Below are 27,085 nucleotides of genomic sequence, written 5' to 3'. Positions count from 1 at the left end.
GTGAAACCATTTCCATAAAGCTGGTGAGCAGAAGGAAGTATGAATTCCTCCAGAACGTTCTGGTAGATGTTTCCTTGAAACCACAGTGGACCAGAACCATCAGGAAACATGGCGACCCGATCATCGTCCTAAATTTGGAGGAAAACGCAAGACTTTAAAAGATAACAAAAACTGATGGATCGCAGATGACGTAGTACCGACGTCACGCAAAAATATGGGGTCAGGACGTAAATACCCAATTCCGATTTTTTGTCAGATCAGAATTTTTTCGTTCACACTTCCAAATAAATGCGACCTGTGTGTTTTCTGCTGTGTGAACGGGCCAACGACCTGAAAGTGTCCCGCATGCGCGGTAGGGGGCGCAATAGCGTCAGCTTCTCAGTGTTCCACCAACCGCCGTAAAAAGAAGAAGTGCTCAGTGTTTGGTAGTAAACATGGATGCTAACGGTGGAGCATAGCTCACACATTTAGCTAAGGATCTCGTCGTTTAAATTGTATTTTTATATATTTTATTGGACATTTACTTAGAAAGACAAGCACTCATATGTAAGGTAATATATATTATTTATGTATACTGTGAGTATTTCCCCACTGTCTGGCCATAAACTGTTTTTAATGGGGTTTCTGTAGATCGCTGCAAATGGTTGACCTACATTATAGAAATGCATTATAACTTAACATTGACATACAACTTCAGCATGAATCTGGGTTTACAGAAGCTAAATAAATAATTTACCAGTAGATCAAAGTACATAGATATAACATGGGTTAGCTGTTAGCGATAGCATTAAGTAATTTTAATTACTTAAAATTACTATTGTAAGTAATAGTTATTAAAATAGTAAAATACTATTTTAATATTTAAGTAAAATGACTATTTTAAGTCATTCTTATTTCACTGACTTCCGTTTTAGCACGTCCGCATTTTATTAGTCACATAGACACTTCCGGTGCGCAGGCAACATGTTAGCAGTCGCTGCAGAGCTATTAATATTAATAATGCTTATAGAATTATTCATACGTCCTTAAAAGCTCCAACAACGACACAGGATTTAAGCTGGATGTGAAACTTCAGAAAGAACTCAAAGGTAAATTAAATCATTTATGTGTTCACCATAATGTTATGTAAACCTTTAGTGTTTTTATATATATATATATAGTATCTTATAGATACTAAGAATAAAAACCAGTAACCACAGTCAGAAACTTAACTTTGTTTTTTTTAATCAATAAACATTAAAGACAAACAGAGACTAGCAGTAATATTCAGCAGCAGGACGTCAGGGTTTGGCTCATTTATGTCAAGTAAAGCAAAAATTCAACAACACAAACAATCAAGAGTGAATATTTCAAGTCAGACAACAACAGGAGGTTCTCCTTGTGCTACAGTTTGGACTGAAATGGTTCCGTGAAGTTTAGCTGAACCGTGTTCCTCAGTGAGAACCAGCAGACAGGTTCTGCACTGGTTCCCATCCAGAGCTGAACTTAAAATTCACACATTCTCACTTTGAACGCATTTAAAGTTACATTTACAGAAACAACATAGTACATTTATTCACAATAATAGTATAAGAAACAAGTCATTATTAACAAGAAGCTGACCTATTCTTTGTGGAAGTGGTGTTTTTTGTAGAACCCTGGCAGTACCAGCAGGGGGAGCTGTTCTGCCTGCTTTCCATTTACCTTATTCATTTTTAAATGAACTAACTTGAACAGTTCTTCTTTTAAGTCGAAGTTTTGACTTAGAATGTCAAAATCCAACATGGCTTCCACCTCACTAAGTCACAGTAACACATTTCAATCAAATCCGTCAAACACTTTCTCTAACTCACTGTAAACCCGTCAGCGGGAAATAATTAGCCTGTTTTGCTAACAGAAGCTAGCTTGGAGACGATTCTTCTAAAACACAGAATGAACACAACACGGTGAGCACTGCCCCCTACAGTCTGTCTCCATGTTGACAAGTAGTCAGAAGATTTGTTCACATTTTCCTTCCTATATTTAAAACAAGTTAAGATTATTCCAGATTACTGAATAATCTTTAAAAAATTAGTAAACTCTTCAAATCTCCCCACCAACTCTGATGTTTAGTAAAAATTAAAATTTTTCCACTTCGTCTCCACCTCCTGTCGACATGCACACAGATTTTGGTGAGATTTTTAAAAACACTGATGTATCTGTGGGAACATGATGTCCAAAGAGGATTAAAAAACATGGTGGACATGTCCTCCTCTGTCCTTCTACAACCTATAAAACGGAACCATTTGTGTTATTTCGTTCACCCAACGTTGTCTTCTACCAAATTTCAATTTTAGTAAGCTTAATTTTATTTCCACCTGCTCTTGCAAGGCTTGTATAAAATTGTTCTGATAGAAAACCAACAGATTGTGTGAATGCAGATTCTTTTTTTTACAAAATGGCAGTTATAAATATCTGGAGTAGAGCAGTGTGGCCTGAGAATCCAGTTTCAACCTGTTTTCTCTTATTCTGAAAGATTTAAGGTTACAAACATCATGTTGACTGACAGTCAAATCATATCTTCAGAAAACTTAAATATTTTCAGTTCATGAATGTAAATGTTGGAAACAGAAGCGCCCAGGATTAAAACATCTGCATCGTCCTGCAGCATCCAAACCCACATGTGAGAGCAGGAGAGTTGAGCGAGTCTTTTTTAATGTAACCTGAATTAGCTTATGTTTTTACAGTTTATCTGGGTAATGTTTGGCTCCATTTTCCAGATGCGTTCATCCCGTCAGCTTAGAGCCAAAGATTGGACCTTTGCCTGAAGGAACAGGAAGTTCTTGTTCTGTTTCAGTTCCTCTGGAGAACCGACAGTGAACCATCTGAGTTAAATCCAGTTATCTGTCCAATTTAAAACAGACCACTGTTTATCTGAGCAAAGCCACAGCTTCAGTCGGAGCGCTGCTGCCCCCTACCGGACAGGAGTGTACAGTGCGCCTCCCAGTCCCAGGTACTCCAGGTTCTCTGCTGCAGGGAGAAACATGCCGTTCCCAGTGAGCGCTCCAGTCTGCGGTAGGAAGGCAGCCTGGTAGCCGGCCTGGTAGTCGGGGTCGTCCATACTGCCACTGGACACCAGGGGGAGCGAGTTTTGGTTGGTGTTCAGGTACTCCGGTCTGGAGAAGTTGGTCTCCGCCTCCTGGGAGGACAGCGACACCGGGCCCCAGCCGTCCGTCAGGTCCTCGTAGTTGGGATTGTAGATATCCGACAGCCTGCTGCTGGTTTCACTCCCAGGCTGGTTAACGTACTCTGGAACACAAACATCAGGAAGATTTATTTAGAGCCTGGACTCGGTTGCTATGGTGAAACTCCTTGTTTGCATCTGACTCGTATCCTGTCTGTTTGACTCCATTATTGTGATCACTTCCTGATTTCTTGAAGAAAGTGATTGCTGGTCAGAACCTACCGTGACCATCCAGGTCTTTCTCCAGCGCGTTCTGGGTCGGGTCGGAGATGTACCGGAGAGCCATGCTGTTCTCTCTCACTGGATGCCCATTCTAAAAAAACACACACAGTTCAGATGGATCAGTGTCCATGTTGGATAAAACATGCCCATTATTTCACTTTACGTATTGTTCTGCCCCCTGGTGGTCGGCAGTAACAGGACATGTGTGCTAACATCATAGACATAGTAAAGAGTAAACCCCGCATTGGCTGCACAGGAAATACGGCGGCCATCTTGGAGCCGTCGTTCCAGAAGAAGACTCGGCACTGCCGGATATTTTTGTTGAGATCGACGGACTATTTACATGAGATCTCGGGGATAATGTTTCACAAGTAAGATGAACATATTATTGTTTATATTTTATAATTAGAATATTATTATATTGTATTTTTGTCCACCATGAAACTGCCAGCTAATATTAGCTTTAGTGCTTGATGTAACACCGGTGTTCAGTCCACGCTATGAAGGATAACTGAGATTTTGTAAATTTTCAAAAAGTTTGAATTATTCCCTAACGTTGATTTAAATTATTTGACACAAGAGCGCTATCTTAGAAATAAAACAATTTTATTTATAATTATAAATATATTATTCTAATATTATGTGTTATAACAATCCAAAGCAAATATTACACAGGTGGCAAAGAATATTATTTATATGTTTTCTGTTTTTATTTTGAAGGTTTCATAAAGACACGATGTGAGGAAGAACTGGGAAATGTCTTTAAGGAGAGACGGATTCACTGCTCTACGTCTCATCAGGTGAGAGAGCTTCTTTACTGTCTACGGCTAAAATACCAACAACAACTATATTGTAAATTTGAAAACCAGTTAAAATATAAAACACCAAATATTGATAAATTTATGGTACATATGTAAATAAAAGGAATGGTTTAAATATCTAAGCTGCAAAAACAAGAGACAACAAAAAGAATTGAAAGAAGGAACAAGGAAAGTAATTAAGGAAGGTAGGAAGGACAGGAGAAGAAGGAAGGAAGGAAGGAAAAAACAAAAGTACAAATGAAAGAATGACGGACAAAGGAATAAATAAATAAAAGTTTCTTGTTTCTCTTATTCAATGAGACAAGAAGACCATGAAGGATTGAAGGACACAAGGAAGTATACTAAGAAGGAACAGAAAAGAAGGACGAACATGAAACATGGCCAAATGGAAAAGCAGTTACAAATACAACAACCTCCACACTTTAGTTGTTTTTGCTGATCCAGACCTGGAAAGTTACTGAAGTTAAAGTCCAGATTTTCCCAGACTACTCAGAAATCCTGATTTATGTAATTTAATTTTGTGGCAACAGTTTTATTAGCTGGTCTTATGGTTTTATAAGAATCAGATTATTGAGACACAAATTCAGATGAAAATCTTGACAGCTGTCTGTATGAGCGGCAGCCATGTTGGATTGTGAGACCCAGCCGGTGAGGAACCTCGGACTTTCCGGGTCAGAATGAAAACTCCAGAAACTCCAGGACTTGTTTCAGGTTGCTGTTCGGTTAGCATCAGAGTTTTTACCGGCGGGATGCAGGGCTCGCTGCCCTGGCGGTTTATCCGTTTGTACGGCAGCAGGTATTCATCGGCGTCGACCACGTCGTCATCAGAGCTCAGCAGGCGGGAGAAAAGCCTCCGATCAGACGGACTCGGCAGGTTGCCCTGGGAAACAAGTCAGAGGCAACCAAAACAGTCAAATATACTTTATTATTCCATATTTGATTAGATTCGCTTCTTAATGTTCAGTTACTTAATGAAAAACATTTAGATTTTGATTTGGACTCTTTGGATATATTTTCTGAAACGTAAAGTGAAAACCCAGAATTGTTCTGTTAGTGTTTTATAGTAGGGTCAGGTGGGGGCGGTGGCGTACCTGTATGACCAGGTACCTGGACGGGTCCCGGGCCATCTGGGAGAACTCGCCCACCAGCTCTCTGAACCTGGGTCTGCTGGACGGGTCGATCATCCAGCCTGCAGGGAGACGGGGACAACACACTACCATGAGGAAACAGCCCAGTCAGCCTGCAGCGCCACCTGCAGGGTCAGCTCTTACACTTCAGGATGATCATGTAGACTTCGATGGTGCAGATGGGAGGCTGCGGCAGCCGCTCCCCGTTCTCCAGCACCGAGGCGATCTCCTTGGCCGGGATGCCGTCGTACGGTTTGGATCCGAACGTCATCAACTCCCAAACCGTCACACCTGCAGAGACAGGAGTGACTTTAGCTTGGTTAGCCTAGCCTAGCCTAGCAATAACACCGCACAAAAGGAAAAAGAACAATTTCCTCATTTTCTGCAGGAACACACTTAGCCATTTATAGTTAGAATGACTCGTAGCTGTCCTGTCAACGGATTCGTCTACCCGATTTGTGGACCTCAGGTAGATAAAATATCACCTGAACTTTGACCCCAAATCCCAGAGGAGGTAGAAAGGAGGCTTCATGGATGCAGAGCAGAGAGAGAAGGAAGAAGTTCAAGTTCCATCGATCATATCCCCTACTCCAACATCTTTCTGACCTCACAGCCAACCAGAGGTTTAAAGACGAGCAGCAAAAGCAAATGAGGCGGATTAGCAGAGTATGCTAACGGATGGAGTCATCCAGGATGTGTTGCTATGTTACTAATGTTTCTGGTGCCTGGATGTGGAGCTGTTAAGCTGCAACAGTCTCCAGTCAGAGGCTTCTTCAGATTTGTGGCTTGACTGACTGCTACTGGAGCTCCATAAATGAACGCCACGTCCTTTCAACGTAAGATGGGATTTTAGCTAAACTAAGAGCCCTAAGTTTTAATTTTTAGTAATACAAATCACTCAGTCTAATTTCAAACAGCAAAACTGGTAAGATTTCCATGATCAGATTAAATATAATCAGGAATAAATCAATGTAATCAGGGTTACATGCTAACACTGATGTTCAGTGTACAAAAATCTCACTCTGGTTTGAGTCTCAAGCATTTAACATTTTGAACAAGAGATGATAATGTGCAACCGATATTCACTAATAGTGTAGAAGTATTTTATTCAGTCTAAATCCTCTGGCTGTGTGGTTTCAGATGTTTAAACCGGCTAACAGGAAGCAGAGGGTGAAGGCAGGTAGGTGGCGCTGTGGGGACGATTCCTCACCGTAGCTCCACACGTCGCTCTGATGGGTGTAGGTCCACTGGAGGATCGACTCCAAAGCCATCCACTTAATGGGAACCTGCTCACAGAGATGCAGCAGTGATTCATCTCTGACATGTTTTCAGTCCGAACAGCAAACAGAAACCAGTCAGGCGTTGCCATGGCACCTTTCCTCCGTCGGCTTGGTATTCCTTCTCGTCAGCCGTCAGCAGCTTGGACAGACCGAAGTCTGTGATCTTGACGTGGTTCGGGTTTTTCAGCAGGACGTTCCTGGCTGCCAGGTCGCGGTGCACCAGGTGGCGCTCTTCCAGGTAGTTCATTCCCTGAACCAGCAGGACAGAGTGTGTCATTTAACAAACCAGAACTAACCGCTAAATAGATAAATAAATATTTGAATTCCATTATTTTGTCCAGCTTATCATGAAATGTTGATTTTAACTTTAAGTCAGTGTTGGGAAAAGTTCCCCAGACCGTGTGATCCAGAACAACCCAAATTCACTCTAATCTCCTGACCCAGTTTACATTTTCCCAGCATCTAAACATTTCAGACGGGACTGAAGAGATTAACAGTCCTTCATCCTGATGCGTTCAGGTTAACGAGCCTCAGCAGGATTACCGAGCGCCGAGGTTCCTGGCTCACCTTGGCGATCTGAACACACCAGTTCAGCAGCCACTGGCCACAGATCCGCTCCTGGTGCTGCCGGACGTAGTCCAGCAGGCAGCCGTACGGCATCAGCTGCGTCACCAGCTGCACGGCCGACGTCAGGCAGATGCCCAGCAGGCGGCAGACGTGAGGATGGTCCACGCTTGCCATCACGTACGCCTCCTGCAGGGAAACCCGCAGAGTCACAAACACCAACAGTCCATGAATATCACACAGTCATCAGGTCATATTTAATAAAGAATTAAAACCTGCAGCGTCAGAAACACCGACGGTCCATAAACACAACGGCAGAGCAGGTCAGAAATATCATCTGGTCATCTCTAATAAATAATTACTTTATAAAATAAAATACAGTTTGATGCTATATGTAAGAGTCATATTCACTTCATTAATAGTGAACTATTGTGTACATAAATATGCAGAGAAATACAAAAGTATGAATTGTTTTAGTTTACATTAATAGTCGATAAACAGAAGAACTCTGCAGATATTTAGCTGGTCAGATATATTTACTTAATTAAAAAGTCATTTATAAATCTACAAAGTAAGAGCTATGATGTGATGTGGAATGTTTGTTCCAAAACTAATAAATACTGCATTATTTTAAAAATGTATAAAGTAATTTTAAATCAGAAATTCACTTTATGAAACCACAAAATAACATTAATTTGTTCATATGCCATATTAATTCTGATTTATGCAACAATATTAAAACAGATGGCAGAAAGACAAATAAATATACATTTTATTTATCTTTTTGCTCTTTTTTCATCCTTTGATTTTTGAATTTAGCAAGTGAAAATTGTCCTAATTGAGTTCCCTTTACATCCAAATGTCTGCACTTGCTAACATTTTCTGACCGTTTACTTTTGAACTTAATATTAATTCTGAAAACATTTCAATACAAATCTCAGTTTATCCAAATGTTTACTGCTACGCTTCACCTTCTGTTTTGTGACAGAAGTTTTCTGTATTTTCTATGTATTATTGTCCAGTTTAACATGTTCAGAGGTATTGTGGCTTAACATCCATTCCCATCAATCATCCTTTAACTGTGAATGCTACATATGCAGCATATTGTCATATGATAGGAAACAGCAGCTCTTAGAGATGTGCTGCACGGATGAGTCCTACATTGATGTACAACATGATCTCTGATGGTTTGAAATGAAGGACAGAGGCAGGAGAGTCCATCAGGAAACGGTTGAATATCATGTTTAAAGAATCCCAGCCAGAATGTAAATCCATTAATATTTCTCTGCTAATGAATCACATCAGCCTGTGGGATCAGCGGTAAGCTCTGGACTGGTTTGTGATTAACGATGAGAAAATCTGGGCAGAAACAGAAACAGTAATCCTAATAAATACTGGTGCTGTCCAAAGGGAACAGACAAAACATCCAACTGAACCTTGTTCTTTCTGTTCAGAAGAGCCAACACAGTTAAAGACGTAACACACAAGACAAGATGAAGGTTGGAGTCCCACCACAGCTCTTGAGCAAACCGAACCAGAGGAGAAGCAAAGCCTTACGTCCAGAACTTCCTGGTTGACTTTTGGTGACGTAGCCTCTCTCAGAACTTTGATAGCGACTGGGATCCGGATGTTTTCTCCGTCAGGGTTCCATAAACCCTGAACAGAGAGGCATGAGGTCAGTTATTTCATCATCTCAGGAGGAGAGAGTTTCTAACAAGGTCTTCTGCTTTCAGCCATCGCTGGTACCTTGTAGACCGTCCCAAATGCCCCGGAGCCCAGAACTCGGTCCTTCTTGAATTCCGTCTCCTTCAGGATTCTCAGGAAGGCCTGATTGGGAGCCTGACCGCTCGGAGTCAACGGCTCCACCAGCTGCAACATGTCCAACAACATCAGACACAACCAGCAAGAGTCAGAGAGTTTGTCTCCGTTTGGCATTCTCCAGTCAATTCCAACGCCAGAGTTGTGTTTTAAGAGTGACGCTCACCTCCTTCTCTTGGAGCAGGCGGCGTATTGTCCTCTTCCGTTTGATTCGCCGGCGCCGCAGTAGAACCACGATGAGCAGCGCCACAATTACATGTGATCAGGAGTCCACTGACTAACCCCACTGCCAGAGAGGAGTGGGAAACGATATCGCTGGTGGGAAACAAAGAGACCAAAAAACAGATGAGTCAAAAAATGGTTGGATTTATACACTTTCTTATCCATACTGAATGAAATCATCATGTGAACTTCCAGAGTCATTTACATCGACATAAACAGATTAATTCCTGATCAATATGATGTGATTATTTCTATCCTGCTCAACGACTCACAGGAAGGTTGATTGGTATGAAGAAGGCTAAGCTAACCCAACAGACTGATGCTATGTTTGGACAGAGCATTGCTAATGGATTTGGTGTTGATGTGTAAATTATTATTATTTTTTATTTTCTCTGCAAAGAAGTTGGTAAGTTCACTACAGATCCTGTTAGTTCAGGTGGTTCAGCCTGAACTAACTGGTTGCCACAGTCAACCAGTCGACTGTGGCAAATCAACTCAGCATTGTTGATGTTTTTGTTTATGATTCGCTCATGTTTTGCTGTATGTTTGTGGTTTTATTTGTAGTTTTACCCTCTACAGCCAGACAGTCCAGGACCAGAACACCTGCAGACACAAAGACAATAAAATAAACCTTCACTTATTTTCTCTGCTGGTTTAAACTTCTCAGACCTTTCATGATGAAGAGGTTTTACCCTTGGGTGCAGTTCTGATGACACGGCTGGCATTGGCCCATCTTATCCGCATATTTCCAGATCAGAATGTCTCCGTCTCCCAGCATGCCGTGGGGGCAGCGAGGGATGCATTGGGGGCCATCTTGAAAGTGTGCACACTTGGAGCAGTTGGCTGGCCCCTGCACAAAAAAGGGTTTAATACTCAGAGATAACAGAAATTCATGCAAAGCATTTAATTCAAATTGCAACAAATTATGGCAAAAGGCCAGTTTATGGAGTCAAAGAGAGTTTCATCTCAGACGATGATGAGGAATACTTTTTGAATATGCAGTGTTTCTTCTGTGAGTAAATGGATTCTGAATTAAAATGTAAAAGCTCTAATCTTTCAGACATTGGTTGAGTGGATGTGAACTCACCGGACCGTAGCAGGTCAGGCTGTCAGTCTGCACCAAACACTCCTGGTGACACCGAACACACCTGCCGTTCACCTGGGCCTCTCTGGGTTCACTGCACCAAGAAACAAAACAAAACAACTAAATTCATGCAAAAAAAGTACGTAAAGAATAGTAAAATTACGTCAGAACTATAGCTGATGTACAGACTGCAGGTCTCTCACCCCTGCAGCAGGTTGCAGGATGCCACACAGCGCCCCCCTCTGTCCACATGCAGACAGGAGACACACATTGTGGGCCCCGGGCCCCAGCACCCATCCTCTGAGCACTCGTTGTTGCAGGTTTGATTCTCAGTCCTGGCGTCATACTCTATGCTCTGGTCCTCAGACCGGAACAAGTGCCTCCAGTTGATGGTGCTGGCGTAGCGCAGCTGCGGCATGTTCTTCAGGATCACATTCCCAGCGCTCACCTCCTTCAGGGAGCGCAGACCGAGCCACTGCAGGTGACTCACCTGAACCACCACAAAGCTGAACCCTCTGGGAGGAAAACATCACTGTTGGTCCACAGCTGGGAAAACTACAGATAGAAAGAAACACGGAAACTCACCTGGAAAACGTAGTTCTTCCTCTGATAATTTCCAGGTTCTGGAACACCGACAGAGACGTCATGTTTTCAGGCCACCACATGATCACCAGATAACCTGCGACACCAACAAGCTGAACTCTGAGGCTGGTTTCTGCAGACATGTTTCTGATCTAATGACAAAGCTAAGAGGAAAACCTACCAGTGATTTCCTTCACTGTCGTCAGGTTCCACAGATGCTCAGGATCCATCGGCCCGATTTTGTAATGTGGATCCCTGGAAGAACAGCCGTTACATAATCACAGACATCAGAGCAGGATATTCAACCAGAATCAACACTGGACAAAAGTCATGTACAGTTTTCAGTTTGGACAATTAAACTCTGTATTTCTGAATCATATATTGTTTCTCATGTTGGCATCAATCAAACATTCGATTATGAAGCTTGGAAAAACTTTGGTCATCCTGTTGAACGCGACATGAGAACTTCTGGACTCATTTATGGCTTATTTTCTGAACCAGAGCAGAACCCAAACACTGATCTGTGGCTCACCTCCATTCAGAATAATAACTCTTACTAAATCCATATGCCTGCATTAATCAGTTGGAAGGAGCTTTCATTTTCAAGATGCAAATTTAAGAGGAGTCTGTGGTGGCCAGAGGAGTCTGTCCAAGTTGACCCCTGGAGATCGGTACCTGACCCCTTCCTGACCCCACAGAGGGTCAGCATGATGGATGATGGAAGGACAGAAATGTAAGAAGAAAAGGTGAAAATGTCCTCACCCTTCAAAGGAGTTCCTGTTGAGGATGATGTCGCCGTTGATCTTGGTGCAGTTGCTGAAGGACCCGATGTTGGTTGAGTTGACAGCAATAGTGTTGCTCAGAGACCCGATTCCAATTCCATCACACACTGCAGGAAGAACAAGAACAACTTTGGGAATCTGCTCTGGGTTTGTGTGTGTGTGTGTGTGTGTGTGCGTGTGTGTGTGTGTGTGTGTGTGTGTGTGTGTGTGTGTGTGTGTGTGTGTGTGTGTGTGTGTGTGTGGGTCGGTCTACCTTTGGGACAGACTCCGTCGCATGGCTTGCAGCTTCGTTTGCCATTCTCATCTACCTCAAGCATTCCTGCACTGCAAGAGCGAACACATGCACCTTCTGTCACCACGTAGTTACCTGTGAACAAAGACAAACATTAAGGCAACATCAGAGACTAAACAACGGGCGACTTACTGACAGGCGTTTACCAGCTGCAGGACAGATCTAATCAAGCTGCATTTTCAGGAACCTCAAACATCGTCACATAATCAGTTCTTCATCTGAAGTGAACTATTTCTACATGTAACACTCTGCAGCATACAGAGGCCACTGAAGGCTGGATGATCTGATATGAATATGTTTTTTATACTTACTAGGGCATTCCTTGACACAAGCGGCTCCGAAAGTGTACTTGATGTTGGGGTTGTCCACCACCTGGTGGCTGACGATGTCATAGATTTTCGGCGGAGGACAGGTGTCCTTACAGGTTCCATCATCGTTGAAGTCCCTGCAGGCCTGCATGAAGAAACGAGGAACAAATGGAGTTAGAAACTAAATGAAACCAGAATAAAAATGAAACAAAGATTGAACATGAGCCGCATGTCTGTTAGCTAAACAGTAGAGCGGATCTTTGTGACTCACAGGAAGCAAAACTCTTTGGAACTGTTGAGAAGGTTATGTCTGAGCAGAAATAAATTTATAAAAATCTCAATGAATTTCCACCGGTGATAAAGAAAAGTTCATTCCAAAGCCCAGATAGGAAAACCCACTCACTGCCTCCGTGATGAGCGTCTATGTTCTTGTTCTTCTTCTGGCTTGTGACTTTTAGACCAAAATACATTGTTTATACTTTTTTAGCTAATATATTGAATATAACCTGGATCCATCCATGATCTTCTACTTAATCCAGGTGAAGCCCAGATTTCCCTTTGCCAGTCACTGGAGTCAGCTCCTCCTGGTGGCCAGACATGGGTGAAGAAACGTAGACCGGTAAATCAAGAGGGTAATTTTTTTGACTCTGCTCTTTTTTCACCACAACAGGCCGGTACAGCGCTGGCTTCACTGCAGACGCAGCACCAATCCACCCATCAGTCTCATGCTCCATTTTTCCTCGTTTGTGAACAAAACCTCGAGATATTTCAGCTCTTCCACTTGGGGCAGGACATCATTGCAAATCCCTCCAGTTTAAACTGGAGATTATGTTCTGATGAAGGCAGAAGAACCACATCGTCTAGATAAAGCCGATCCTCAAACAATAGATCCTTATGGTCTGTGCCTAGAAATTCAGTCTATAAAAGTTGTGAACAGAACAGTTACAAGGGGCAACTCTCAGTGGAAACAAGTCTTTTTAACCTCTCCCAGCTCTTGCACCAGTCTAAACCTAACAGCCTGAATCAGAGGACCTGTAACCTCACCCTCCTGCAGTGACCTCACAGCTGAACACATTCTCCAAGTCCATAAAGCACCAGTAGACGGTTTGGCTGAACTCCCAGGCTTTTCCAAGTAATTATGGAAATCAAGAATATTAGTTCATGTGGTGATCAGTAGCAACATTCATGGAAAATGTCATTGAAGTCAATAGTACTTTTACATGAAATGTGATTATGATCATCTGATACGGACCAGACAGTCTGTGGCTCTGGGTCCAGGTGCAGCCGCCAGCACAGTGTTCGTTGCAGCAGTCGATGGGTTTGGGACCGCGGCACCTCCTGTTGCACTGCTCAGCACACAGCAGCTTGGTGACTAACGGGGTCAGAGGCAGATTCATAAACTCACTCAACACAAACAGCCAGGATGGTGGAACGTAAAAGAAACAGTGGAAGACTTTACATTTCTGGCAGTGACCCGGTCCGGGTGCCCAACACGACCCGTTAACACAGCCGGGGTCACACTTCTGACCTGCAAACACATTCATGTTACCAACAACGTTCAGCCAGGATGAGAACATTAATGAATATTTTAGAAATGTTTTCCATACATTGGCGTTCAAACGCGTGTGGTATGAGGTTCATGGTGGGATTACTGGTTTTATCCACGATATCCCACCAGTTGATGGTTTCCACGTTGCACAGCAGAGGGTTGTGGCTGACCTTCACTCCTCCTGACAGAATCTCTGTTGGAGGCAAACAAACTGTAACAATGAATTTCTGTAAAAATATAGGTTTCGCTCAACAACTGAAAAATTATTCATGATGCATTTCAGCCATTTTAAAAATACATTCAGGATGAACAAGAGACTGAACATGGAATCAGAAACATGACAGCAGACACTAGATTAGATGCCGAGTCGATGTTTCCATCCTTGAACATTGAACAAGAACCTAAATAATCTGGAGGTTTATTCATGAATGTGAAATTTCTGACCAGAGCTTTTTCTTTTTCACTAAACCTTTATGATTCTGTAAAATATGTTATGCATAAATTTGTTAACCAGCCACCAAAAAAGTCCAGCATTATGAAGCCATGTGTTCACAGCAGAGGTGTGACTCAACCAAACCAATCAAGGTGAACGTCGTACGTCATCAGGAACAAATTGCCAAGGAGCGGTCTGTTTCCTGCTGTCAGATCTCAATGTTCTGTTGAAAGAAGACTTTCAAACGATCCTGCAGCTCCACCCACTCAACCAGCTGCCAAGAACTCCAACTGACAAACCTTTATTTGCGCAATCCTGTGGGTTTTAAAGCTCCTCCAGCATGCCTTGTCCTACACATTTATGACACATCAGCTAATATTCCCTCAGCTACAGACTTTCTCTGCAGTTTCTGTTGGTTTGAGACACATCTGTAATGTTGACCCTTCTCCTGATTGGTGACACTTGCTTGTGTTTCTAATATCGTCCAGAAGCTGCTCCACCCACCGGTCAGGTTGCTGAGCTGCAGCTGCTTTAGGCCAACCTGGTAAACATCTGGTGATGACGGGTTCTTTTGGTAGTTGGACATGACTAGCAGGGTGAAGTTGCCCTCGTAGCGATTCTGTCCTCGGATCAGACGCAGATTGACCAGAGGGATGGTGGACACCTCATTCATGGCGATCAGGACGTAACCCCCAACTTCCTGGATGGACTGAAGAGGCAGAGAGAAAGAGCTGAAGACCTGAAAAACTATCCAATAACCTTCAGCCGAGGCATTATGACAGGGTTTACATTAATAAGTCTGTTCAATATGTTATAAGAAACAACTGGAAGCTCAAATCCCAAATTAATGATCACATTTAAAATAGGTTTTATCACAAGAGATTGTTTCTTGAGTTTAGGAGCCTTTCTGTGCCTGAATGATTATTCATTAGAGAAACAGATGAACTACTGAACAAAGATCAGAGGAACATCTGCTTGGAATGAAAACAGAGATGATGTTTGGATCAGGAGCTTTGTTTGCATGTCAAAACCTTTCAGAAGATAAAAATGTAAACCTTAAAAGAACAAAGGACTGAAAGTGACGTGATCAGTTTGACATGTCAGGTGTTGCAGCGTCTTTAGAAACTTTATCAGGAGTTTGATCAGAAACATGTCCGTCCGGAGGGAAACCAGCGGCGCCTGACGTAGCGTGATGACGTAACACGGACCGGACTCACCTGGAGGAAGGACAGGTCCTGGTTCTCCTGGGTGTAGGTGATCTCCAGGTTCTCCAGAACCACATTGCAGCCGGAGTACATCTTCTTCATTTTGAGGTAGTGATTGTCCAGCATGGTCATCTGGTTGCTCGTCCCCTGGCACACTGAAAGCAGACACAGAGTTCACTGCAGTTCCTCTACCGGCCACTGAGTGGTGCCGTTTCCCCGGTAACCATGGCAACACAGAGCTTAAGGAGAAAAGATTCAGTTTTAATCTGCTGCAAGATTAAAATCTGAGTCAGAATAATTTAGTGAGAAATTTACTGCAGCATCAAACTTCTGCTCTTAGAAAATGACAGGCAGGTGATAATTCAGAGACTTAAAAAGTATTAGCTCCGTTTTAGATTTTAAAATTCATTATTTCTGGTTAAAAACCAAATATTAATATGAAACAAACTAAATTTCTCTTTATTATGGGAATCCAAATATCCAATTTCATCCTCACTCTTCCTCATTCTTCAGACGCGTGCCGATGTTTTACGGTTACACCCTCTGAGTTGTTCAGGTGAAGTTTCCACTCAGACAATTAAAGGAGCATAAAGAGACGAGGCCAGAGGAGTGGCACATCCCAGCAGCAAAGGCTTAGAGGAGTTGAACAAGTCAGAGAGGAATGAAGCTCTGCAGGCTCACGTCTCTGTTAGAAACAAACCGGCAGCTCAGGAGTCAGAGGTCAAGGGTCGGTAAGATCTCTGAGTGGGTTCTGCTTCTGAACGGTGAACTGAACGACAATAATAATCAGTTCCTGTCTCTGAGCAGAACGACTGACATTTTGCTCTGATACAGCCACACAGATCAGATCGAACCATTTCAGGAAGGAAGGAAGCCATGTTGGAACATCAACAGACTCAGCATCCTGATGACAGTCAGAACCAATCATTAGGCCAGAGATCAGAATCAGAGTTTTACTTTTATCAGCTCTGAACTGGGATCAGCAGTACATTTTTGGAAACTTGTTAAAAGCATCAGAACTAAGAACTTCCACCAATTTCTATCCTTAATGCATAAACAGAAAGTAAAAATCAGATGCAGGTGAGAAACTTTAGCTTTATTTTTTCCCATTAGGTTTCAAAACGACGTTTCTAAGAAGTCAGGCCTAAAAAAACTGGAAATCAGAAAAGTTGAGACATTTCTGCATGGGAAGGTTCATACCACAGCTGGCTGTAACTAAATCTAAAGGACAAATAAATGAACTGAATGATGGTCTGTTCAGGTTAAAGGAGGAGTTATTGGTGACTGGAGGCAGATTGGAGCTGATGGACCCCCGGTTTAATTCTCCCAGGGCCCCGCTGACCTTTGGGCCCCGCTGACCTTTGGGCCGGCCCTGGACGGTCCGTCCACCAGATGAACCAACGTGTGTCCAACACTAACAGCTCAGAGATGAACGGCGGTTTGTTCAGATGTTTCTCCCTGATGAAACTGATGAGTCTTTCCTCTGTACTCTGATTGGCTGACTTCCTGCTGTGATGTCACAGAAACAACACAGCTGAGCTGGGAGTGATCCTGATTGGCTGCCGGCTGGCTGAGGGGCCGTCCCATTGGTCGAAGCCTCATGGGGAACGCTCCACATCTGGACTCAGACGTAATGACTTTTCTTATTTATTCCTTTCTTTCCATCTCCATCCCTCCTTCTATCTTCTATCTTTATCCTCTTTTTTCTTCATGCTTTCCATCTATTTTCACTCCTTCATTCTTTTCCTTCCAGTCTGCTTTCAACCCTTCTTCCTGTTTCTCTTTCCTCAGTGCATCTCCATCCGTCCTCCCACTCTCCTCCCAGCTGTCTCTCTTCTCTCCCACTTGTTTATTCCCATCCCTACATCGAAGATTCCCAAACATCCTTATTTTCCTTCTCTCCTCAACATCCGTCTGCTTTCATTCCTCATTTCTCCTTTTCTCAGAGTCTCTTCTTCAAACCGGTAACATCTCCAACCTGGAAGGTTCATCAGAATTCCCTGCCTGCCGAATCGTTCAGTTATTCCAGAGGAATCGGTTCATACAGGCTGACTGCAGGCGTCCGCTCCAGTTTGTGTTGATTTCACACGGTTCTGTACAGAATCACAACCAGAACAGAACCGGACCAGAATTCGGCCAAAACAATCAAACATGAGAGGAAGAGACAGATGAGCTCAGAGAAACTTCAGCCATGAAACGGACCGTTTCCTCCATGGCAAACTAAACTACTACAAAAATATTAATTATTATTATGGTTTTTCTTTTGTGGATATTTCTAAAGTAACTGAAACAAAAATGAATAAAAACCATCATTTTCAAAATGTGCCAAAGCAAATGTGGCGACAAGCTAAAATATTCTGAAGACGATGAATCTGATCATGTAAATCCACAAAGCAGCAGTCAGGGAACAAAATGCCATAAATTCCTGCATGTTTTCATCTCTGGATGTAAAACAACAAAATAAACTGAATGTTTAACGATCCAAGCCGACCCGTCAGCTTCCAGCTTCAGATTTCCAGACCATTGTTAAAATACTGAGGATGGTTCTGCACAGACGGAGTCACATGGAAACAACAAAAACTTCTTTCCTTCCTGTTTTCTATATTTGCTGGTTTTATTCCCTACAGTCTGATTTTTCCTAAACTAAAGTGTAGTCATTGTTCTCTGAGTGGCTGTAAATTCTGTAAAGTCCCAGATAACTCAGTCAGCAGCTGCAGCAGAAACATCCCTGTCGGGTTTGAATAGAAAACTCAGTGGAAGGTGAAGTGTGGTGATAAACAGTTTGTTTGTTCAGGAACAGGTCGGGCCTGTCTGCGTCTGCTGCAGCTCCTCTGAAACCCGACGCAGGCTGAGAGTTAAAGATAGAACCGAGTGACGGAAAAATTCATCATGACAAACATTACAGTCACAAACTAAAGACTAAGAGTTCATATTCATGTTCAGCTCCATCAGTGCAAAAACACAAAACCTTAACAAGTGTTTAGTTACACATAATGCATGATTCAGAGGATTTAACAGCAGGATCATTATAGCATTACTTACACAATATAATAACACAGTTGACCTTCAGTTGCACCCTGTTTTGTCCATTTTAATGTAATTATGCACAGTTATAAAAACAATGAAGCTGATGTACCAAAACAGGAAATATCAGTGGAACATCCCAAAGCACAGCTCAACATTTCATCTGATGTCAATAAGAAATCTTGACTGTTTTCTATTCGTCACTGAACTTCATATTAACAGTTTTCTGTCTGTGCTGCAAAATGAAACTTTTTAAACTCCTTCCTCTTTTCTGAAACCCTAAAAGTCCAAATTTTCCATGAAAAGCGAAGAACTGAGGCAGACGGACCAAAACGCGTCACATGTTGGTTTAACACACTCCGTTCTGTTATCACATGTGAATCTCTGCTTGTTTTACTCGCTGCCATCAGATTAGTGGAAATGAACGTTCCTGAAACTCTCGACCTGCAGCAGATCACAATCACAGCGCCGGCCAATCAGAGCCAAGATGGTTCAACCTTTTTCTCAAAAAACCACAGGAGATGGAGGTAGAGATAAGAATCACACACACGCCTACATATACACACACACACACACACACACACACACACACACACACACACGCACGCACGCACACACACACACACACACACACACACCTGCAACCTGCTCAGCACATTTTCTCTCAAAACTCCTGTTTTGGTTCTGCTGGAGGAAATGTTCTGCTCAGACAGACGTGTGTTTGTCAGGACGATTAGATTATCAGTAATCGACCTCAACACGCTTTCTGTGTTCAGCCTGAACTGAGCCTCCCTGTTTGTGACACACTGAGCCGCTCAACCCATGAACCCAAACCGAGTCAACAAGACCTGAACATGTCGACCCAAAGACTTTAGACCCAGAAACAAGTTTAGATCCAAACAGGTTCTGGGAACAGATGCTGTTCCTGGAAAGTTGCAGTTTGGACATTGTAGCTTTTCTCCTGACTTTAGGATAAATTCCTCAGGATTTTAACCTTCAACTCTCGTCTGCTTTTCATTCCTCATCTGTTTCTAAACCGATGATGATAAACAGAATAAAGAAGGATGGATTCTCTCAGTGAAACTGCTGAGTGTGGATCTGAGGAGGTCGGAGTACCAGGAGAAAACCTTTAGATGCTCAGAGAGAACATGCAAACTCCAGGCTGGGATTCAAACCCACAACCTTCCTACTGCAAGGCATCAGTAACAACAACTGATCCACCAAATATGAGAGCTACTAATTCAATAAATCCATAACTTTCACCAAATTCAACTAAAGCAAGACGACTGGACCTGCAGACGTTTGTCTTCACGGCTCATTATGAGGCTCAGAAAACCTGAAACTATTTCAAATAAACATCAACTTTAAGAACCGAACAGAGAGCAGAAAGAAAACCAACAAATAAAAATACAAACTTTTCATTAATGGGAGAAACGATCTTGGTTTCATGGATAATTAATCCATGAAACCAAACCAGCAGAACAGAAAAACCTTTAAATGTAAAACCAGCAGATTTTACCTGTAAAGTCATTATTTCTCTAAACTTTGTAAAATTGAAAGCATTTTCTGATTTTCTGTGGTATGTTTCTAAAAAATCAAAATCCCCCCTGCAGAGGAAGACCTCTGTCTGTAATAAACAATCTGTGCTCCTCCATTGCCGTTTGGCAGGTTGAACCTGTGATTGAGCAGAAACCTCCTCATGTGGATCCTGTTTGTTTTTCAGATGGAATCAGTGAGAGCTGCTGCCTGCCTGGACCTGCAGCTCCGTGTTTCTGTCTCCGTTTTCCTTCCTGCTCATCGACTTCGCAGCTTTTCCCTCCAGTCCTGATCTTACAGGCTGTTTGATGGAGCAGAGAGTGGAAAGCGGCTCGATGGCAGCAGATTATTTATGACTGGAAACCTTAAAAAGTGTCTCTAATAAAAGTTTGCTGACATGGAATCGATAGTTTTACGCTCCGACCGCCTGCAGCTCCAATCAGTGGAAACGTTTGTCGTTTCAAATCGTTCTGGTTTTAAACTGCAGTTAAAAGCTTTTATTGATTCGTATGAGAGGCAAATCGACTGACCTCGGCTCTGACCTTCCAGATGAACTGATTCCAGAATCATCTTTAAAATCCACCAGCAGGATTTTGTTAAGTTTTTACTCATTTCTGGTTGGGTTTAACACACAGCTGAGGCTGTAAAAACAGATTCAAAAAATAAACAGAAAGTCTTCAAGAGAATCTATAAAATACAAAAAGCCTAAAGATCCAATAAAAACCCGGATCATTCCTGGAGTTTATGACTGAATGACTCATAGATCAGTTTATTGTGTTTAAAACGTTTTTCTATAAATGTTCATGAACTGAAAAAGAAGCCAAACAAAATCCAGGAAATCTGAACAAATCCACCGAGAACCAGGAACCTGAGCTGGTTCCAGAAAACTACAAAAATCGATTTAAGTGAATAAAATGTTTTTTATGAACCTCAAAAAAGCAGCACTGAATAACGGAGTTCATTGTGGTTGGAACCTAAACCAAAATAATCATCATTCCTACTTTAAATAGGACAATGAGTTCAGATGAGTCTTTGAAAAGTAACGACTGCATGTTGTTCCCCTCAGTATGTCTGCAGGTTGGTGACCTTGACCTCTGACCCTCGGTGTTGGACTGAGACAGAGATGTTCTCTGATCAACAGCTGAGAATCTGCAAAGTCAGATTCAGTCTCAGCTGATCCGACCCAGAAAAACACTCAGAGCTGCTTCATCCTGCAGGATGGAAGCTGCAGCTCCATGACCTTTGCTCCTGAAGGTCACAGCAGGTCGAACAGGAAGCGGGTCGATTTTCCTGAACAGAACCGGGCAGAAGAGAACCTGCTGGAACATCAGCAGCTAATCACTAAATCTTCCCTGTGTGGATCGTGTTTGACTTGTGTGAGCGGGGTGTGTGTGAGCGGTGTGTGTGTGTTAGCGGTGTGTGTGTGTGAGCGGTGTGTGTGCCTCGCCTGCAGCGCTGTGCGCGGCTCGGAGCGAGACGCTGCTTGTCCTCGGCCTGCAGCTCCGTCTCTCTCTGAGGAAAATTCCAGCATCGGTTTCATCCTGACAGTTAAACCGTAAAGCTGCGTTTCCTGAACACAGCAGCTTCCTAGAGCAACCGGGTCGGGGTTCTGCTGCAGAACCGGGTCGGGGTTCTGCAGCAGGCAGATTAGCAGTTGTGACCTCTGACCCAGTGCGTGTCGCGGCAACATGGATCCTGAAAAGCTCCGCGGTCACGGCTGAGGAAGAAAACTCTGCAGGGTTCAAGTTTCCATGACGACCGCAGCTTTAAGATAACACCGAGGCTTCAGTGAATTCCTGAGTCATCATCATCATCGTCGTCATCGTCGTCATCATGGCTGTGAATTGACCTGCTGCAGGTTCTGCTGGTCAGCAGCTGGATTCATCCTGAGTCTCTGAACCTCAACATGTTTCAACCTTTCAATATTCTGCCTCATAAAAGTCCAGATTTATTTCACAAGGCAGGAAAATGGGAGTAAAGAGCAGAAAGAAGAGGACTGGAAGCTGCAGCAGAGCGACGGTGCTGCAGCAGAGTGACGGTGCTGCTGCAGCAGAGCAACGGTGCTGCAGCAGAGCGACGGTGCTGCAGCAGAGTGACGGTGCTGCAGCAGAGCGACGGTGCTGCAGGAACTGATGGATCTCAGGAATAAAGAAAGTCTGGAGTCTTTTACTGGTTTCTGTCCTGATTTGTCAGATGAAGAAGAACTGCTGCCTTCTAAACATCCAGAGTTTCTGATTAAATCCTGATCAAATAAATCTGTCAAATCATCATTTTAATGATTTTAATCATTTTAATCATTTTAATGATTCACCTGCTATCAGTTTTTGTGGCTCAGTGTTTCGCTGAAACACGTTTAGTTTCCTGGAATCAAACGTTTCACATTCGGCTCAGAAAAACTAAAGATTAGAAACCAGAGATGGAGGCTGGAATAATAAATATTATACAAAAATCTAATAATTTAGTAAACAAACACTAAAAAGTTTGTTTATTTCTGTCTAGTTTTATCTCTGTTTATTTTCTGTTAATATTTTTTGTTTCTGATTCATGTTCAGAACCAGAAGCGGCTCTGAGAGCAGAACTCTGCAGCTGCAGGTGTGAAAACAGACGGCGCCGTCCAGCCAGCAGCTCTCAGTGACCTTTGACCTCCTGGGTCTGATCCCACAGTGACTGCAGGTTGTTGGAACCGGGTCCGGTTCTCTGCCCCAAACAAACCGCCTGCATGTTGCAGAGCCTGTTAAATCCTGCGGACCTTTTCTCAGCTCCATAACTGACATTCCTCACATTCCTGCCAGGAAAATCCCTGGAGCTGCATCAGACGGCGACAAACCGTCAGAACCAACAAACACCAAACCCTGAACCCACTGGGTCTGGTTCTGGTTAGCCCTCCTCGCTGATCCACAGATCAGAACAAAATAATCCCACCGGGGCGTTTGGCTTCGTTAGCTGAAGATCATTTTTATAGATTTTAATCTGAATCTGTTTTTGTTCAGAAACGCTGCAAAACGACACAAAAGAGAAACATGAAGAACTGAACAGAACATCCAGCATCACAGAAACACGACAACAAGGTAACAAACTGGGACCCAACAGGAGAAAGACACAAAATAACTCTTTAAAGACTAAATGTGTCGACATGGAAACCACAAAGGAACCAAATCCAGGAAGAGAAACTAAATTAAACACAAAGTCCTAAAAATAAAAACAGCAGATAAACTTTTCCTCAGACTGATCAGCTGACAGACAATAAATTAAATTAGTAGAGTTCACTAAGCCCCGCCCCTTCTGAGCCACGAGCCAATCAGATCTCCAGGATCCACCAGACCTGCTGAATGGTTTTTCTTTTTCCCTTTCAGTTAAAAAGTCCTGCTCTTTATGCCAACAGCGTTGCTATGGTTACCATTCAAGCTTTTCAGCATGTGTCTGTTTTCAGTTGACAGCGGCCCCAATGAAAAACAAGCACAAACACACACACACACACACACACCCCTACATATAGCCAAGGTCCTTCCAAAGAGTCAACACACACACACACACACACACACACACACACACACACACACACACACACACACACACTCAGGCTGTCTGATCCTTGGATCTTCAGCTCCAGACTCAACAATCAGACTTTTACTGAATTCAGGAACAAAAAACAGAAATCCTGATAAAAGCAGAAAGTGAAGGTTATTGACGCCTCACTCAGTTTAACATGAATGATTTTAATGTTGAACATTTTCACTAACATAATAAAACCAGATCTGTCTCCATGACAACACAGTTTGTCTCATATTTCTCTCTATTTGCTGTAGTTAATTAAAGAATCGTTCCGGGTCGTTGAGCCACTTCAGGTTTTATATTTCAGGTGAATCCATTTTTACCTCAGACTCCCAGCATGCATTGCGTCACACAACGTTCTGGACAGCAAGCTAAGCATGATGAGTGTTTCTCTAAGTGAATCACATGTCTGGTCATATTTCAGAGGGTTTATTGTTAATTATTTTAATGTTGTGAGTCGATGTAAAGGCCGCGCCGTCCCTTTAAGAAGCTGTTCTGGAAGGAGGATCTCAGTCTGAGTCAGTCTGACCTTTCAGAGCCAAACTCCTGCAGCTTCTGAGTCATTTCTGCTCCTGATCCAGAACCTTCACAGACCAAACCGGAACACAGCAGATCCTTGTGTTAGAGCGGCCTAGTCAAAGTCCAGACCCAAATCCAGCTGAGAATCTGTCACGAAACTTTAAAACAGATATGAACAGACATTCTCCATCTGAGTTTATGAAGCTTTACAGAGAAAAATGATTAAAAGTTTTTGGTCTGCAGACGTAAAATCTGGAGGTTAAAACAGAATCAGAGATAAAAATATTTACAAATATATTTTCTTTACTGTATCTAATATTATCTGTGTTGCTTCGTCTCATAAGATCTTATAAAACAGCAAAACCTTCTGATTGTAACCAAACATGGAATAATCTAAGGGTGTGAATAATTTTAGATTTAGTCTGAACTTCAAAATGTCTCCAGATGCGTCCTGTAAAACCTCAACAGGTTAAAATAACTTTTATTTCATTTCTGGAAAATGTTCTGAACTTTCTGCTGCTTGTTGATCAGCCAGGATTTAACTTTAAACTTTCTTCCTCCTGAACGTCCTGCAGGAGAATTTCTCTGGATCCTAGGAAACGCAGACAGCGGTCCATTCAGAACCAGAACCGTCCTGCTAACTGAATATCTGCCAGACAAAGACTTGGTCCTGTCAGCTGATTCTCAAACAGCAGAGCTCAACGATCCTCGTTGCTCCCTGATTTCAGCCGAATCGTCCTGGTTTTATTCTCAGACGATGACGAGGATTCAGTTCCTTCATCTTCCTCTCACTGATCATTTCAGCTTTAAATAATGAAACATCTAAAGGCTGAGCAGTTTCACCACAGAACCGCTGAGTCCAGATCAAACCCAGGAGAACATCGATTTGGACCCAAAGAGCCAAACGATCAGAACATTTAAGTCCTGGAAGAAAACCCGGTTCTGATCCGAACCCTGACGCTCAGACGGTTCTCAGAACGACACAAACTGAAAGACCAGATTCATCCTGAATTATTAAACTGATCAACAAAACTTTTTACTTTACATCAAATCATCTGATAAAATGATTCTTGTTCAGGAAGACGTAAAAATTTACCTTAAAATCAAAATATGCAAATAAAAATAAATATAAAAAAACACGTTTGAGTTTCTCTAAACTTTCAGCTTCAGTTTTATTCATGAAGTTGTAATAAAATGTAAATATCAGCAGAAATAACAATATTTCTGTTAAAAACATCAAATTTCTCCTGAACTCACAGCAACAGATTAAATTCACTTTGATTTAATTATTCACTAAAATCTTCATCACTAAAAGTTTCACAGAATCTGAAGGATCCGAGACGTTTGGTCCTGAAATGATGTTTCTGTTTATTAATAATCCAGACATGGATCAGAAAATCTTTTTCTTTCATTCAGAGAAAAACTGAAAAATCCTCAGATTCATTTAAATCTGTTTTATTCTCTGATGTTTGATCCTCTATCTATTTAAACTGGACCCAATCAGAACCACTGGGTCGGGTTCTGTTGGTTTAGTTAATCAGAACCTGGAGAAACAAACCAACTATAGAGGAAATAAAGTGATAAATGTTTTCAGAGGCAGTTTAATGTCAGACTGAGTCAATAAATGATTATTTATTTTAAATAAATATTTTAAATGTATTTAGAATAAACGTTGGTTGATTCACAGTCTGGAGGTCAGAACCAGAACCTGGACAGATTCTGATAAATAATAATAACTGATAAACTGATAACAACCTGCAGATAAACTTTATCAACCAGAAACAACAAACTGAATCTCCAGAGAAAATTTATTTTCCCAGGAGAAAATATCTGAGAATCCAGTGGAAATAAAAAGTGAAGCTGAAGTTTCTGGATCAGAACCAACAACAGAACCGACTTTAATTCTTTAAGATCCTCAACATGAAGCAGATTTGAAAGTTTCTGTCTAAACTTTTATTAAATCTGATCATCATTTCTTTAGTTTTACTGCAGACATTTAAATCCTGGTATAAAGGTTTAAATGTCTCATGTTGGTTCTGATCATAAAATGATCTAAAATCATTTTCAGTTTTAGAGAAATTATTTTACAAACTATTTAATTTATTGAAATAAATGTTTCATATTATCAGAGAAAGGAGAAATAAACAGTTTGTGGAAATAAACCTGAACAGAAACATGAAGGGAACAAACGACGGAACCTGTCAGAGCAGAACCGACCCGACCAGAACCAGAGTTTGAACCCGGAGCCTCACCCTTTCTGTCCGGGTCTGTGCTGCAGCAGCGGCCGATGCTCAGCAGCAGCAGCAGCAGCAGCAGCAGCAGCTGCAGCAGCGCCGCTCCTCCGGGCAGGAACTCCATGAAGACGGTCCGGTTAGAAACTAGAGTCCGGCAGGTCGGACTGCTGCTCCATGCGCCGAACCGAACCGATCCGGGAGGGAAACTGGAGCAGAATGACGGGTCAGAACACATTCAGGGCTCAGCCCAGCACACACACCTCCAACACACACCTCCTCCTCCTCCTCCTCCTCCTCCTCTTCCTCTTCCTCCTCCTCCTCTTCCTCCTCCTCCTCTTCCTCCTCCTCCGGTTCATTTGGCCTTAATGACGTTCAGGTCAGTTTGTTGGATCAGAGATGAAAAGTTCAGAAAGTAAAACAAACAGAACAAAATCAAAAAGTTTAACAGAAAAAACTGAGATGAGAAACATTTTGTTAAACTGCAGCTGTTTTAGTATTTTATTGTTATAAAATATATTTACTTTATTTTATAAAATAAAATAAATATTTATTTTATAAATATTTATAAATATTTTAAATATTTATAAATTTTAAATAACATTTATAAAATTCATAAAATAAAATTTATTAATTTTATTTTATAAAATAAATATTTATAAATATTTCATTAATATCTAAACACAGATAAAAATGAAGATCAAAAGATTTAATAAAGTTTTTAGTTTCTTT

At 42.1% G+C, this 27,085-nt stretch overlaps 1 pseudogene; it reads right to left on the bottom strand.

Annotated features, from left to right (window-relative positions):
* Positions 1-1,207: 1,207 nt before the first annotated feature.
* On the bottom strand, positions 1,208-26,618 carry LOC102228263 (annotated as a pseudogene).
* Between the last annotated feature and the right edge of the window lie 467 nt (positions 26,619-27,085).

This window comes from Xiphophorus maculatus, chromosome 21 (genome assembly GCF_002775205.1).
Source record: "Xiphophorus maculatus strain JP 163 A chromosome 21, X_maculatus-5.0-male, whole genome shotgun sequence".
NCBI classification, from domain to species: domain Eukaryota; kingdom Metazoa; phylum Chordata; class Actinopteri; order Cyprinodontiformes; family Poeciliidae; genus Xiphophorus; species Xiphophorus maculatus.
Note: the sequence above shows the minus strand (reverse complement) of the source record. Positions and strands in the feature narration are given on the sequence as shown.